The sequence below is a fragment of the Drosophila suzukii genome (genome assembly GCF_043229965.1).
Source record: "Drosophila suzukii chromosome 2 unlocalized genomic scaffold, CBGP_Dsuzu_IsoJpt1.0 scf_2c, whole genome shotgun sequence".
In the NCBI taxonomy this organism is placed as follows: Eukaryota; Metazoa; Arthropoda; class Insecta; order Diptera; family Drosophilidae; genus Drosophila; species Drosophila suzukii.
Window position 1 is genome coordinate 27,319,932 of NW_027255896.1, and position 14,208 is coordinate 27,334,139.

Genomic DNA, 14,208 nt, shown 5'->3' on the forward strand with positions numbered 1-14,208 from the left:
GAAGGAGCTCGGGTCTTTAAGGATCGTCCGTATCCGATGTCTCCGGCGAAGCAGAAGGTGGTCGAAGACGAAATCGACAAGATGTTGGAGCTGGGTGTCATCGAGGAGAGCAAAAGCACGTGGAGCAATCGCACAACAGTGGTGTCGAAGCCAGGGAAAGACCGATTCTGCCTGGATGCCCGGAAGTTGAACGCCTTGACTATCAAGGATGCATACCCTTTGCCCAGTATAGAAGGAATACTCTCCAGAATAGATCAGACGCATTACATCTCCAGCGTTGACCTGAAGTTTGCGTTTTGGCAGATCGAACTGGATGAGAAAAGCAAGGAGTACACTGCGTTCACGGTTCCAGGCAGGCCGTTGTACCAGTTCCGAATGATGCCGTTCGGACTGTGCAACGCGGCACAACGCTTGGTGCGACTCATGGATCGGGTGATACCAGCGGAGCTCAGATCCAACGTCTTCGTCTACTTGGACGACCTGCTAATCCTGGCTCCAGATTTTCAGACGCACCTGAAATACTTGCGTCGGGTAGCCCACAGTCTGAAATCAGCCGGATTGACCATAGGGTTAAAGAAGTCGAAGTTTTGCTTCAAATCTTTGACTTACCTAGGGTTTATAGTCGGAGGTGGACTGCTGCGGATGGATCCTGGACGTGTTACGGCAATCCAGAAGATGCCTTACCCGAAATCCATGAAGGAAGTACGTGCCTTCCTCGGCACAGCGGGATGGTATCGACGGTTCGTCAAGAACTTCGCTACGCCAGCCGCACCACTCTCCGAGTCCTTGAAGAAGGCTGGAAACACAAAGTTTTCCCTAAGTCCCAGCGCCACCCAGGCAGTGGATGACCTGAAGTTGGCCTTGACGAGCGCGCCGGTCCTGGTTCATGCGGATTTCAAGAAGCATTTCTTCATCCAGTGCGACGCATCCCACGTTGGCGTCGCCGCGGTATTGTTTCAGCGGAACCAGGACGGAGACGAGCAGCCCATCGCGTTCTTCTCGGCCAAGATGCACAAACACCAGGTTAACTACTCGGTCACGGAAAAGGAATGTCTGGCGGCCATCCTAGCTATTCGGAAGTTCAGACCGTATGTGGAAGGGATGCCCTTCACATGCATTACCGATCACGCCAGCCTTAAGTGGTTGATAACCATGAAGGATCTGTCCGGACGACTCGCAAGGTGGTCTCTCCAGCTGCAGGGCTACGATTTCAGCATTGAACATCGTAAAGGCAGCGAGGATGTAGTCGCCGACACTATGTCCCGCATCATAGAGGAAGTCCGGATAAATCCAACGGTGTTACTGGGATTCGAGACGACCGAATTTGCTGCGGAGGATTATACGGAGTTAGTACAAGACGTGGAGTCCAATAAGGAGAACTTACCGGACCTCAAAGTGGACGGTGGACTAATCTTCAAGCGCATGAAGAATCCGAAAATGGACGAGGAACTGGAGGGATCCGAATGGAAGCTGTGGATCCCGCAAAGCCTGACGCACAGCTTGGTAGAGCGTGCTCATTCGGACCCCAAGGCTGGCCATGGTGGGATGACGAAGACCTTGGAGATCCTGCGACGCCAGTCCTATTGGCCAGGGATGACCATCCAGGCACGGGAATACGTCCGGAGTTGCGAGGAGTGCAAGGAATCCAAAGCGCCAAACTTCCGGATGCAGGTCGTAATCGGAAGAAGGGTTGTGAGGATGCGTGAAACACACCCTCCACATTTCGCCACTTTTATTCTTTCCGCCACGAAGGCATACAATTGGATGTTACGGCACGACGGCAATTTATTTATAAGTTATAAGCATAAGTTAGCCATAAGTCGTTACGCCACGAAGGCAATTTATTTAAGTTCAAACTAGAAGCTTAGCTTATCAGATTTAAATATCGCGCGCACCAGGGCTGGAAAACCACCCAGTGTTGGTCAACCGAGGGCCAACAGCTGATAGTGCCGATAGCGATAGGCGGAGGATCGATATGAAACTGTGTTGGGAAACGAAAATACCCGGAAAACCGAGCTCACATGCGGCCGCAAGGGCGGAAGCTCGCTCTCATTCCCGAATGGCAGAAAAGGCGACCAGACCTAGGAGCGGACTTCAACCCGGAGTGGCACAGCGGCACGAGCGTCGGCACGCCGGATCCAAGGAGTAAGTGGGACACAGACAATAGAGATCAGACTGAGTGCGAGTAGGGGACTAGGAAAATAACTTGTGAAACTAGCGAATAATAAAGATAAAAGAGAATGAAGAAGTATGTGTCCGCGTGAATTTGTGCATTTTTCGGGAACCCACGTGCAGTGATTTGTGCCGGTCGGGAATCGTGTTGCATTAGAGAAGCTTGCTCGGTGCAAACGACCACCCGATCGCCCACAAGGAGCATAGGAAAGGATCGCCTCTGGCCACCCTCTCCTGGGAACCCCGCCCCAAATACGGTTTAGGTAGTCGCGAGCCACGTGCAGTGATCTGTGCCGGTCGGGAATCGTGTTGCGCCAGAGACGATTACTCAGTGCAAACGACCACTCGATCGACCACAGGGAGCACAGGGAAGGGTCGCCTCCGGCCATCCTCCCCTCGGATCCCTACCCCCTACCCCAGTAGCTTGTGAGTCGCACATCCAGGGGGAACGGCCACGCCGTTCAGCTTTGTTGTTATTTTTTTTATCCGGGATCGGCCCCGCCGTTCGGTTTTGTTGGGACTCTCTCAGGGATCGGCCACGCTGCTCGTTTCGCTAGTATTTTCGCCGGGAGCAGCCCCGCCCTCCACTATACCTTTCGGGTGCCGTGTTGCGCTACGGATCACCTCGCTCTCAAGTGGTTGAACTCGATTGACAACCCCACGGGCCGCATAGCCCGGTGGGCTCTGGAGCTGCAACAATACCAGTTTACCGTCCTCTATCGGAAGGGCAAATACAACGTTGTCGCCGACGCCCTCTCCCGACAACCCTTAGGGATGCTTCAGCTGCTCGCGGAACACGGAACTCAGTGCAAATGGATGCAAGAAGAAGTCCAGAGGCGCCCCGAAAAGTTTCCGGATTACACTCTGGATCACGGACAGCTGTATCGACACATCGGACACACCTCAGACGTGGGAAACAGCAACCCATGGAAGCTTTGCGTGCCTCGGGAGCAGAGACAACGAGTGCTGGAGGAATGCTACGACCACCCTTCTGCTGGTCACCTGGGCATCCGGAAGACTCGCAGACGGATTGCCCAACGATATTTCTGGCCGGGATTACATTGAGACGTTGTGCGGTACGTCACCAGCTGCTTGGTTTGCCAACAATACAAGGTGAGTCAACGCAAACCGGCGGGCAAAATGTTCACCCGCCATCCCACGGAGCCATTCGCGCTCGGACCCGACCAGGGAATACCATGCTGCTCGTATTTATAGATGTCTTTTCCAAATGGGTCGAGATCATCCCCCTAAAGAAGGCCACAGCCGCCCAACTGGAGTTTGGATTTCGGGAAAGGATAATATCCCGCTTTGGAGCACCCAGGACTTTGATCTGCGACAGCGGCACGCAGTTCACCAGCCGCGGTTTCAAGACATTCTGTCGCACTAACGGCATCAAACTGGAATACACAGCTCCCTATTCCCCGCAGCAGAACCCCACCGAACGGGCAAACCGGACCATCAAGAGAATGATAGCCCAGTACGTGGACCAGGATCACAGGACATGGGATCAGCTACTGTCAGAGATCTCGCTGGCCATAAACACGAGCATCTCAGATAGCACCGGTTTCAGCCCCGCCTATCTGGTGCAGGGTAGGGAACCCAGATTGCCAGGAGCCCTCTTTGATGTGGTCACGCCTAGTCTACACTTGTCGCCGTTGGACCCCACTGAGCGAGCTAAACGACTTCAGGAAGCTTTCCGCACTGCGCTGGAAACCAACCAGATGGCTTCTCAGGAACAAGGCCGCCAATACAATTTGCGACGTCACGAGTGGAGACCCCAGCTCGGATCACAGGTTATGGTCCGCCTTCACCACCTGTCAAAGGCCAGCGAAGGCTTTAACGCGAAGCTTGCTCCTAAGTACTCGGGGCCATTTAAGGTGCTGAAGTTCCTCTCCCCGAATATCGTCGGGATACAACATATGGAAACAGGAAGAGGCGAACAGCAGGAGTAGGCGACCTGAAGGAGTACCACCAACGCAGTGACCAACTAGGGGACCCGGAAGAAGCCACCGGAGAGAGCGCGTGCCCAACATAAGGGAGTCGACGAATGTACCCAAAGCATCGCAGTATAACTTTAGTAGAAAACTAGGTTAAGCTGAGAGTTGTACCCACTAGATAAGTCGATCCTCGCACTCAGGCAGGGCAAGTAAGGAACGTAGGCCTAGGGTAATTTTCTAGCAATTTACAGATCGGAACTACAGCAACAGGATGGAGCCCTTCTACCCAAACTTCGTCGCAGGGGTCTACCAACCGGTCGACCACCATGACTCGGACATGGATACCAACGACGGCGCACCCTCCAGCCGGGACTCGGCCCTGTCAGACCGGAGCCCCACACCACCCAGCTTCAGCCCAATCCTCAGCCTCCAGTCACGCGAAACTCGTAACGGCGACTCCGGACGAGCGAGGAACCGGACCTGCAGTTATTCCTCAGCGGGGAAGAGGAGGAGGAGGTCCTGCAAGCCCTCCGGGAGTGTCCGGACGCTGGACAAGTCATGGAGGAGGCCCAGTGGATCGTCGCCCCATTCGGCTGGAGGGTAGACACCCACCAGCGACGACTGCCTACAGCCCTAGTCGCATCCATCCAGGAGCAGGATCGACGGAGGGTGCGCTACCTGCGCCAGATCGAGGGTCATCGGTTCCGAGTCACCATCACCGCCGGGCGGGAGGTGATCGTTTCCCTCCGCCATAATCACGCCGAAGAAAGGGGGGGGGGGGGTGTGAGGATGCGTGAAACACACCCTCCACATTTCGCCACTTTTATTCTTTCCGCCACGAAGGCATACAATTGGATGTTACGGCACGACGGCAATTTATTTATAAGTTATAAGCATAAGTTAGCCATAAGTCGTTACGCCACGAAGGCAATTTATTTAAGTTCAAACTAGAAGCTAAGCTTATCAGATTTAAATATCGCGCGCACCAGGGCTGGAAAACCACCCAGTGTTGGTCAACCGAGGGCCAACAGCTGATAGTGCCGATAGCGATAGGCGGAGGATCGATATGAAACTGTGTTGGGAAACGAAAAAACCCGGAAAACCGAGCTCACATGCGGCCGCAAGGGCGGAAGCTCGCTCTCATTCCCGAATGGCAGAAAAGGCGACCAGACCTAGGAGCGGACTTCAACCCGGAGTGGCACAGCGGCACGAGCGTCGGCACGCCGGATCCAAGGAGTAAGTGGGACACAGACAATAGAGATCAGACTGAGTGCGAGTAGGGGACTAGGAAAATAACTTGTGAAACTAGCGAATAATAAAGATAAAAGAGAATGAAGAAGTATGTGTCCGCGTGAATTTGTGCATTTTTCGGGAACCCACGTGCAGTGATTTGTGCCGGTCGGGAATCGTGTTGCATTAGAGAAGCTTGCTCGGTGCAAACGACCACCCGATCGCCCACAAGGAGCATGGGAAAGGATCGCCTCTGGCCACCCTCTCCTGGGAACCCCGCCCCAAATACGGTTTAGGTAGTCGCGAGCCACGTGCAGTGATCTGTGCCGGTCGGGAATCGTGTTGCGCCAGAGACGATTACTCAGTGCAAACGACCACTCGATCGACCACAGGGAGCACAGGGAAGGGTCGCCTCCGGCCATCCTCCCCTCGGATCCCTACCCCCTACCCCAGTAGCTTGTGAGTTGCACATCCAGGGGGAACGGCCACGCCGTTCAGCTTTGTTGTTATTTTTTTTATCCGGGATCGGCCCCGCCGTTCGGTTTTGTTGGGATTCTCTCAGGGATCGGCCACGCTGCTCGTTTCGCTAGTATTTTCGCCGGGAGCAGCCCCGCCCTCCACTATACCTTTCGGGTGCCGTGTTGCGCTACGGATCACCTCGCTCTCAAGTGGTTGAACTCGATTGACAACCCCACGGGCCGCATAGCCCGGTGGGCTCTGGAGCTGCAACAATACCAGTTTACCGTCCTCTATCGGAAGGGCAAATACAACGTTGTCGCCGACGCCCTCTCCCGACAACCCCTAGGGATGCTTCAGCTGCTCGCGGAACACGGAACTCAGTGCAAATGGATCTGGAGGATGCAAGAAGAAGTCCAGAGGCGCCCCGAAAAGTTTCCGGATTACACTCTGGATCACGGACAGCTGTATCGACACATCGGACACACCTCAGACGTGGGAAACAGCAACCCATGGAAGCTTTGCGTGCCTCGGGAGCAGAGACAACGAGTGCTGGAGGAATGCTACGACCACCCTTCTGCTGGTCACCTGGGCATCCGGAAGACTCGCAGACGGATTGCCCAACGATATTTCTGGCCGGGATTACATTGAGACGTTGTGCGGTACGTCACCAGCTGCTTGGTTTGCCAACAATACAAGGTGAGTCAACGCAAACCGGCGGGCAAAATGTTCACCCGCCATCCCACGGAGCCATTCGCGCTCGGACCCGACGAGGGAATACCATGCTGCTCGTATTTATAGATGTCTTTTCCAAATGGGTCGAGATCATCTCCCTAAAGAAGGCCACAGCCGCCCAACTGGAGTTTGGATTTCGGGAAAGGATAATATCCCGCTTTGGAGCACCCAGGACTTTGATCTGCGACAACGGCACGCAGTTCACCAGCCGCGGTTTCAAGACATTCTGTCGCACTAATGGCATCAAACTGGAATACACAGCTCCCTATTCCCCGCAGCAGAACCCCACCGAACGGGCAAACCGGACCATCAAGAGAATGATAGCCCAGTACGTGGACCAGGATCACAGGACATGGGATCAGCTACTGTCAGAGATCTCGCTGGCCATAAACACGAGCATCTCAGATAGCACCGGTTTCAGCCCCGCCTATCTGGTGCAGGGTAGGGAACCAAGATTGCCAGGAGCCCTCTTTGATGTGGTCACGCCTAGTCTACACTCGTCGCCGTTGGACCCCACTGAGCGAGCTAAACGACTTCAGGAAGCTTTCCGCACTGCGCTGGAAACCAACCAGATGGCTTCTCAGGAACAACGCCGCCACTACAATTTGCGACGTCACGAGTGGAGACCCCAGCTCGGATCACAGGTTATGGTCCGCCTTCACCACCTGTCAAAGGCCAGCGAAGGCTTTAACGCGAAGCTTGCTCCTAAGTACTCGGGGCCATTTAAGGTGCTGAAGTTCCTCTCCCCGAATATCGTCGGGATACAACATATGGAAACAGGAAGAGGCGAACAGCAGGAGTAGGCGACCTGAAGGAGTACCACCAACGCAGTGACCAACTAGGGGACCCGGAAGAAGCCACCGGAGAGAGCGCGTGCCCAACATAAGGGAGTCGACGAATGTACCCAAAGCATCGCAGTAATAACTTTAGTAGAAAACTAGGTTAAGCTGAGAGTTGTACCCACTAGATAAGTCGATCCTCGCACTCAGGCAGGGCAAGTAAGGAACGTAGGCCTATGGTAATTTTCTAGCAATTTACAGATCGGATCTACAGCAACAGGATGGAGCCATTCTACCCAAACTTCGTCGCAGGGGTCTACCAACCGGTCGACCACCATGACTCGGACATAGATACCAACGACGGCGCACCCCCCAGCCGGGACTCGGCCCTGTCAGACCGGAGCCCCACACCACCCAGCTTCAGCCCAATCCTCAGCCTCCAGTAAGCTCGTAACGGCGACTCCATCTCCACCGTGCCGTGGTCGCCGGCCGCAAGCATCGCAGTTAGCGGCGAGCCACCTGCGGCGTTTGCAGCTGGAGCATCGGGGGACGAGCGAGGAACCGGACCTGCAATTATTCCTCAGCGGGGAAGAGGAGGAGGAGGTCCTGCAAGCCCTCCGGGAGTGTCCAGACGCTGGACAAGTCATGGAGGAGGCCCAGTGGATCGTCGCCCCAGTCGCCTGGAGGGTAGACACCCACCAGCGACGACTGCCAACAGCCCTAGTCGCATCCATCCAGGAGCAGGATCGACGGAGGGTGCGCTACCTGCGCCAGATCGAGGGTCATCGGTTCCGAGTCACCATCACCGCCGGGCGGGAGGTGATCGTTTCCCTCCGCCATAATCACGCCGAAGAAAGGCGGGGGTGTGAGGATGCGTGAAACACACCCTCCACATTTCGCCACTTTTATTCTTTCCGCCACGAAGGCATACAATTGGATGTTACAGCACGACGGCCATTTATTTATAAGTTATAAGCATAAGTTAGCCATAAGTCGTTACGCCACGAAGGCAATTTATTTAAGTTCAAACTAGAAGCTAAGCTTATCAGATTTAAATATCGCGCGCACTAGGGCTGGAAAACCACCCAGTGTTGATCAACCGAGGGCCAACAGCTGATAGTGCCGATAGCGATAGGCGGAGGATCGATATGAAACTGTGTTGGGAAACGAAAAAGCCCGGAAAACCGAGCTCACATGCGGCCGCAAGGGCGGAAGCTCACTCTCATTCCCGAATGGCAGAAAAGGCGACCAGACCTAGGAGCGGACTTCAACCCGGAGTGGCACAGCGGCACGAGCGTCGGCACGCCAGATCCAAGGAGTAAGTGGGACACAGACAATAGAGATCAGACTGAGTGCAAGTAGGGGACTAGGAAAATAACTTGTGAAACTAGCGAATAATAAAGATAAAAGAGAATGAAGAAGTATGTGTCCGCGTGAATTTGTGCATTTTTCGGGAACCCACGTGCAGTGATTTGTGCCGGTCGGGAATCGTGTTGCATTAGAGAAGCTTGCTCGGTGCAAACGACCACCCGATCGCCTACAAGGAGCATAGGAAAGGATCGCCTCTGGCCACCCTCTCCTGGAAACCCCGCCCCAAATACGGTTTAGGTAGTCGCGAGCCACGTGCAGTGATCTGTGCCGGTCGGGAATCGTGTGGCGCCAGAGACGATTACTCAGTGCAAACGACCACTCGATCGACCACAGGGAGCACAGGGAAGGGTCGCCTCCGGCCATCCTCCCCTCGGATCCCTACCCACTACCCCAGTAGCTTGTGAGTCGCACATCCAGGGGGAACGGCCACGCCGTACAGCTTTGTTGGTATTTTCTTTATCCGGGATCGGCGCCGCCGTTCGGTTTTGTTGGTATTCTCTCAGGGATCGGCCACGCTGCTCGTTTCGCTAGTATTTTCGCCGGGAGCAGCCTCGCCCTCCACTATACCTTTCGGGTGGCGTGTTGCGCTAGAGCCGCTTACTCGGTGCAATGCGGATACCCTGGCCTCTTTTCCCCGCAAATCCCCGCGGCAACTCCCCGTCCAGTTTCGTTCCTATATTTTTCTACAAATTTAACTGAAGAGGACCCTGGCCGGACTGAGTTTTATCCCAGCCTATGAAAAAGGTCTTTACAGGGTAGAGACGGAGAGGCCACTCCAGAAGCTGTACATCGATTTCCTGGGCAAGTATCCGAGGTCCAAGAGTGGACACGCCTGGATATTTATCGTGGTGGACCACTTCTCGAAGTACACCTTCTTAAAGGCGATGAAGGAGGCGACGGCGTCGAACGTTGTAAATTTCCTGGTAAAAGAGGTATTTTACAAGTTCGGGGTGCCTGAGACGATACATTCGGACAACGGCAAACAGTTCGTATCCAAGGCGTTTGAGGAGATGATCGATGGCTTCGGTATACAGCACATGAGGACTCCCGTATACTCACCACAGAGCAATGCCGCGGAGAGGGTAAACCGGAACGTCTTGGCCGCAATTCGCAGCTTCTTCGACGAAGATCACCGGGAATGGGATGCACATTTGCCGGAGATTGAGGTGGCTATCCGAAACACTGTCCACTCAGCCACAGGGGAAGCGCCGTTCTTCACTGTATTCGGCCATCACATGTTCCTCAACGGTTCCAGCTACAAACTAGCCAGACGACTCAGGTCTCTGGTCGACCATGAAATGGCCGGAATGCAGACCAAGGACAAGCTTCTAGTTATCCACGCCAAGGTGCAGAAGCAACTGGAGGGTGCATACCAGACGAGCCGGCAGCGCTACGATAAGCGAGCCCGTACGCTGCTCGCCAAGCCAAGCCAAGAAGTCTTCCGCCGCAACTTCGTGCTGAGTGATTTCAGCAAGTCTTTTAACGCCAAGTTTGCTCGCAAGTTCCTTTAAGCCAGGGTGGTCAAATCCGTCGGCAGCAATGCATACATACTGGAGGATCTCCAAGGCCGCAGTCTGGGAGTGTATCATGCCAAAGACATCCGGTTGTGACCTGAAAGAAGGACAAAACAAAGTATACGAGCATCGCGATCACATCTGCAATACTTCCCGTCATGCGTGGGCCCCGCGTTAGGCGCCGATCGAACTGCAGGATGGTATCAGTGCCGTGTTGAATCCCATCGTATCTCCAAAGCTACCAATTATTTCATCGTTCTGCTGAAACTCCGGGCAGCGCCCCTTGAAACCTTTGGTTGATGTTGCAATTGGAGTCGAGTGGGAGCGACGTTATCGATAGGTTAGGTCGATAGGGCGATAGCTGCAGCAGCGGGATGAGTCTGGCGGGCGATCTGGCCATTTGAAGATTAATCCCGGTTCGCTCTGGGATTACTTCAAATGGCCCATGTATCCAATGACCCAATGTTGAGAGAGGCCATGTAATATGACGGGGGGCGATGATCAGAAGATATCGTGATAGTCGCGGCCATACTGTACAACGATCAAGGCAGATGCAGCTAGGAGTGACAGTATAAATTTTCTTTATCGCCATTTTGTCTGGCAGCCGAATCTCGGACTGCCCTTACACAACTCACCGGAGAGCGCCGTTTTCCCGTGTGGAGATCCGTATCGCTGCTGGCCTCCGGCGGAAAGTCATCAGCCCGGGCTATCCTCGCCTCCATGCCCGGCCCGACGGTGGCTGAAATTTACGAGAAAGATCACCGGGAATGGGATGCACATTTGCCGGAGATTGAGGTGGCTATCCGAAACACTGTCCACTCAGCCACAGGGGAAGCGCCGTTCTTCACTGTATTCGGCCATCACATGTTCCTCAACAGTTCCAGCTACAAATTAGCCAGACGACTCAGGTCTCTGGTCGACCATGAAATGGCCGGAATGCAGACCAAGGACAAGCTTCTAGTTATCCACGCCAAGGTGCAGAAGCAACTGGAGGGTGCATACCAGACGAGCCGGCAGCGCTACGATAAGCGAGCCCGTACGCTGCTCGCCAAGCCAGGCCAAGAAGTCTTCCGCCGCAACTTCGTGCTAAGTGATTTCAGCAAGTCTTTTAACGCCAAGTTTGCTCGCAAGTTCCTTAAAGCCAGGGTGGTCAAATCCGTCGGCAGCAATGCATACATACTGGAGGATCTCCAAGGCCGCAGTCTGGGAGTGTATCATGCCAAAGACATCCGGTTGTGACCTGAAAGAAGGACAAAACAAAGTATACGAGCATCGCGATCACATCTGCAATACTTCCCGTCATGCGTGGGCCCCGCGTTAGGCGCCGATCGAACTGCAGGATGGTATCAGTGCCGTGTTGAATCCCATCGTATCTCCAAAGCTACCAATTATTTCATCGTTCTGCTGAAACTCCGGGCAGCGCCACTCGAAATCTTTGGTTGATGTTGCAATTGGAGTCGAGTGGGAGCGACGTTATCGATAGGTTAGGTCGATAGGGCGATAGCTGCAGCAGCGGGATGAGTCTGGCGGGCGATCTGGCCATTTGAAGATTAATCCCGGTTCGCTCTGGGATTACTTCAAATGACCCATGTATCCAATGACCCAATGTTGAGAGAGGCCATGTATCGTGATAGTCACGGCCATACTGTCCAACGATCAAGACAGATGCAGCTAGGAGTGACAGTATAAATTTTCTTTGTGCTTTAAATTAAATAGTGAGTTATGTTAAAGTTCTATAGTAGTTCGGTATTTAATATTTATCATTTATAAAGGCAGCCGGGGTCCCAATACAAAGGGCCCCGGAAGAATTTATTTGGAGTTTTACCGACATCGCCATACTTCGCCATACCTACCAGCCCGACTTGGCTGCCCAGCAACCGGTGTCCGTTCGACCCGGGCCAACGACCATCCAGAAAGGCCTTCCACAGCTGACGCCGACGACGTCAACATTTCCCGGTGAGTCCGTTCCGGCGTACCGCGTCCTCCTCATCTCGGGAACTTCCAGCGGTCGCATTGCAGCGCTGAGAAGTATCGCCATTTTGTCTGGTAGCCGAATCTCGGACTGCCCTTACACAACTCACCGTAGAGCGCCGTTTTCCCGTGTGGAGATCCGTATCGCTGCTGGCCTCCGGCGGAAAGTCATCAGCCCGGGCTATCCTCGCCTCCAGGCCCGGCCTGACGGTGGCTGAAATTTACGAGAAATTAAATACACGTGTACCTCGATCATATATATTGATATCTACTTACCTGTTTGTGAGTTTATCCGGAGTTAGACCCGAGAGCCTTATTTGTCCTCGTTGTTTGCCTAAAATTAAAAAGGTCGCGAGCATTAGTTAAATGGTATAGCTTACAGTGCAGTTACGTACCTTTTTGGCCTGTCCCTTCTTTTCCCCTGGAGCTCCTCAGGATTAGGTGACCCTTTGAGGGCCGCGTTTCCATGCGAGCTCTACCAATACATGGCTGGTAGAGCATAATTTCCGCGGCGCCTGTACCCTTTTCCTACAAAACGAATCCTCTGCTTTGACCGCGTAAATATTTGAGACGGCGGCCAGGTTTCTGTCTTAAAGGCTGAGGAAGGATAAATCTGTCAAGAGGAGCATGTCTATAAACGATTGTACTTACGATATTTATTAAACCTTTGTAATACCCACTATGTGTGAGTAAGTTTTCCCAATGAGGGAGATGGAACAGTAGCCGTAGTCGCGAGGAGGGGGCTCCTGCCGACTGCGAATGGGTGGTGCCCTGCAGCATCTTGAGGGCATCCATGGATGGGTGGGAGCGCTTGGCTAGGACATCGATAGCCACTAAATGTAATCCATTTTTTCGTCAATATTTGTAGAATTTTGCTTTGTTTACGTTTTTGTTGTCATTAGTGATGACCGATAGTTTAGTAATGTGAGACCGTGAAGTATCGATATTTATGTTGCGAGCTGTTGCATTAGGGGTACTCTGCCCTGAGGAACGACTGAGCTAGCGGCACTGCCACCGAAAAAAAGCAGTTCGTAACATATTGGCGCCAATTTAAACATAATAAATTGTCGAGGCGACGACGTCTCGCCCATTTATGACCCTGACGCCCCCGCCATCACGACCTATGGCTTGCAACATATATTGCAATTGCTAGGGAGTGGTGACGGGGAAGTCAGCTGAGTAGGGAAGTTGGAAGTAGAACGGGAGGCGGGTCGGCGGACATTGCCGACGATTTGCTCCTGGTCACAGGTTTACCAGTGAACCGGTGATGGCATCTTGGAGCAAACTAAGATTTGCATCACGGGATGCACTAATAGAAAATCTGTGATAAGATCTGTGATAGAGTAGTTTTAAAGCTTGTATTTTGTTATTTATTTATTTGAAATGTTTTTTTGTTAGGATGTTGGGTTCCTGGGTTTTTCTCCCCGTCCTGGATTTCTAATTTTATGTCGGTTGTAAACTTAATTGCGTAATCGTGACCCGTAGCAACCCTACGCGCTGCACGGTTGCCTCGACTTAAGATAGAAAAAGAGGGCGGGAAAGAAAAGCCAACAGGAGCCAAACCAGCCGTTGTCGTTAACTGGCAGCTATCACCACGAGTGATAGCTAGTCCAGTTGAAGAACGGCTAGGCGGAGACGGGAAAATAGGATTTTTGGAGAAAGCGCAAAACAAGTAGGTCGTAAGCCCACCGGCGAGGGGCAGTTCCATCTCCCCAAGTCAAGAGTAGCAGGAAGAAAAAAATAATTGAAAAAATAGGAGACTTTGAAAGGTGTTGGAAAGTGAGGAAGATTGGTTTTTTGTTATTTATTTTTGCTATTAGTTATTTTCGTATTTATTTAGATATTTATTATATTATTTATTATTGTATTTTCTTGTTGTCTTATTTATTTATTTGTTCATCATATTTTTTATCGTATTAGTAGCTATTAAGTATTTATTTAAAAATTCTTGGGAAGTATGTCCGAGGGTAGGGACGTCAGGGATAGGCACGGCCACCAGCTCAGATCGATGGGTCCTCCTGGCGACGACAAGGACGATGTTTG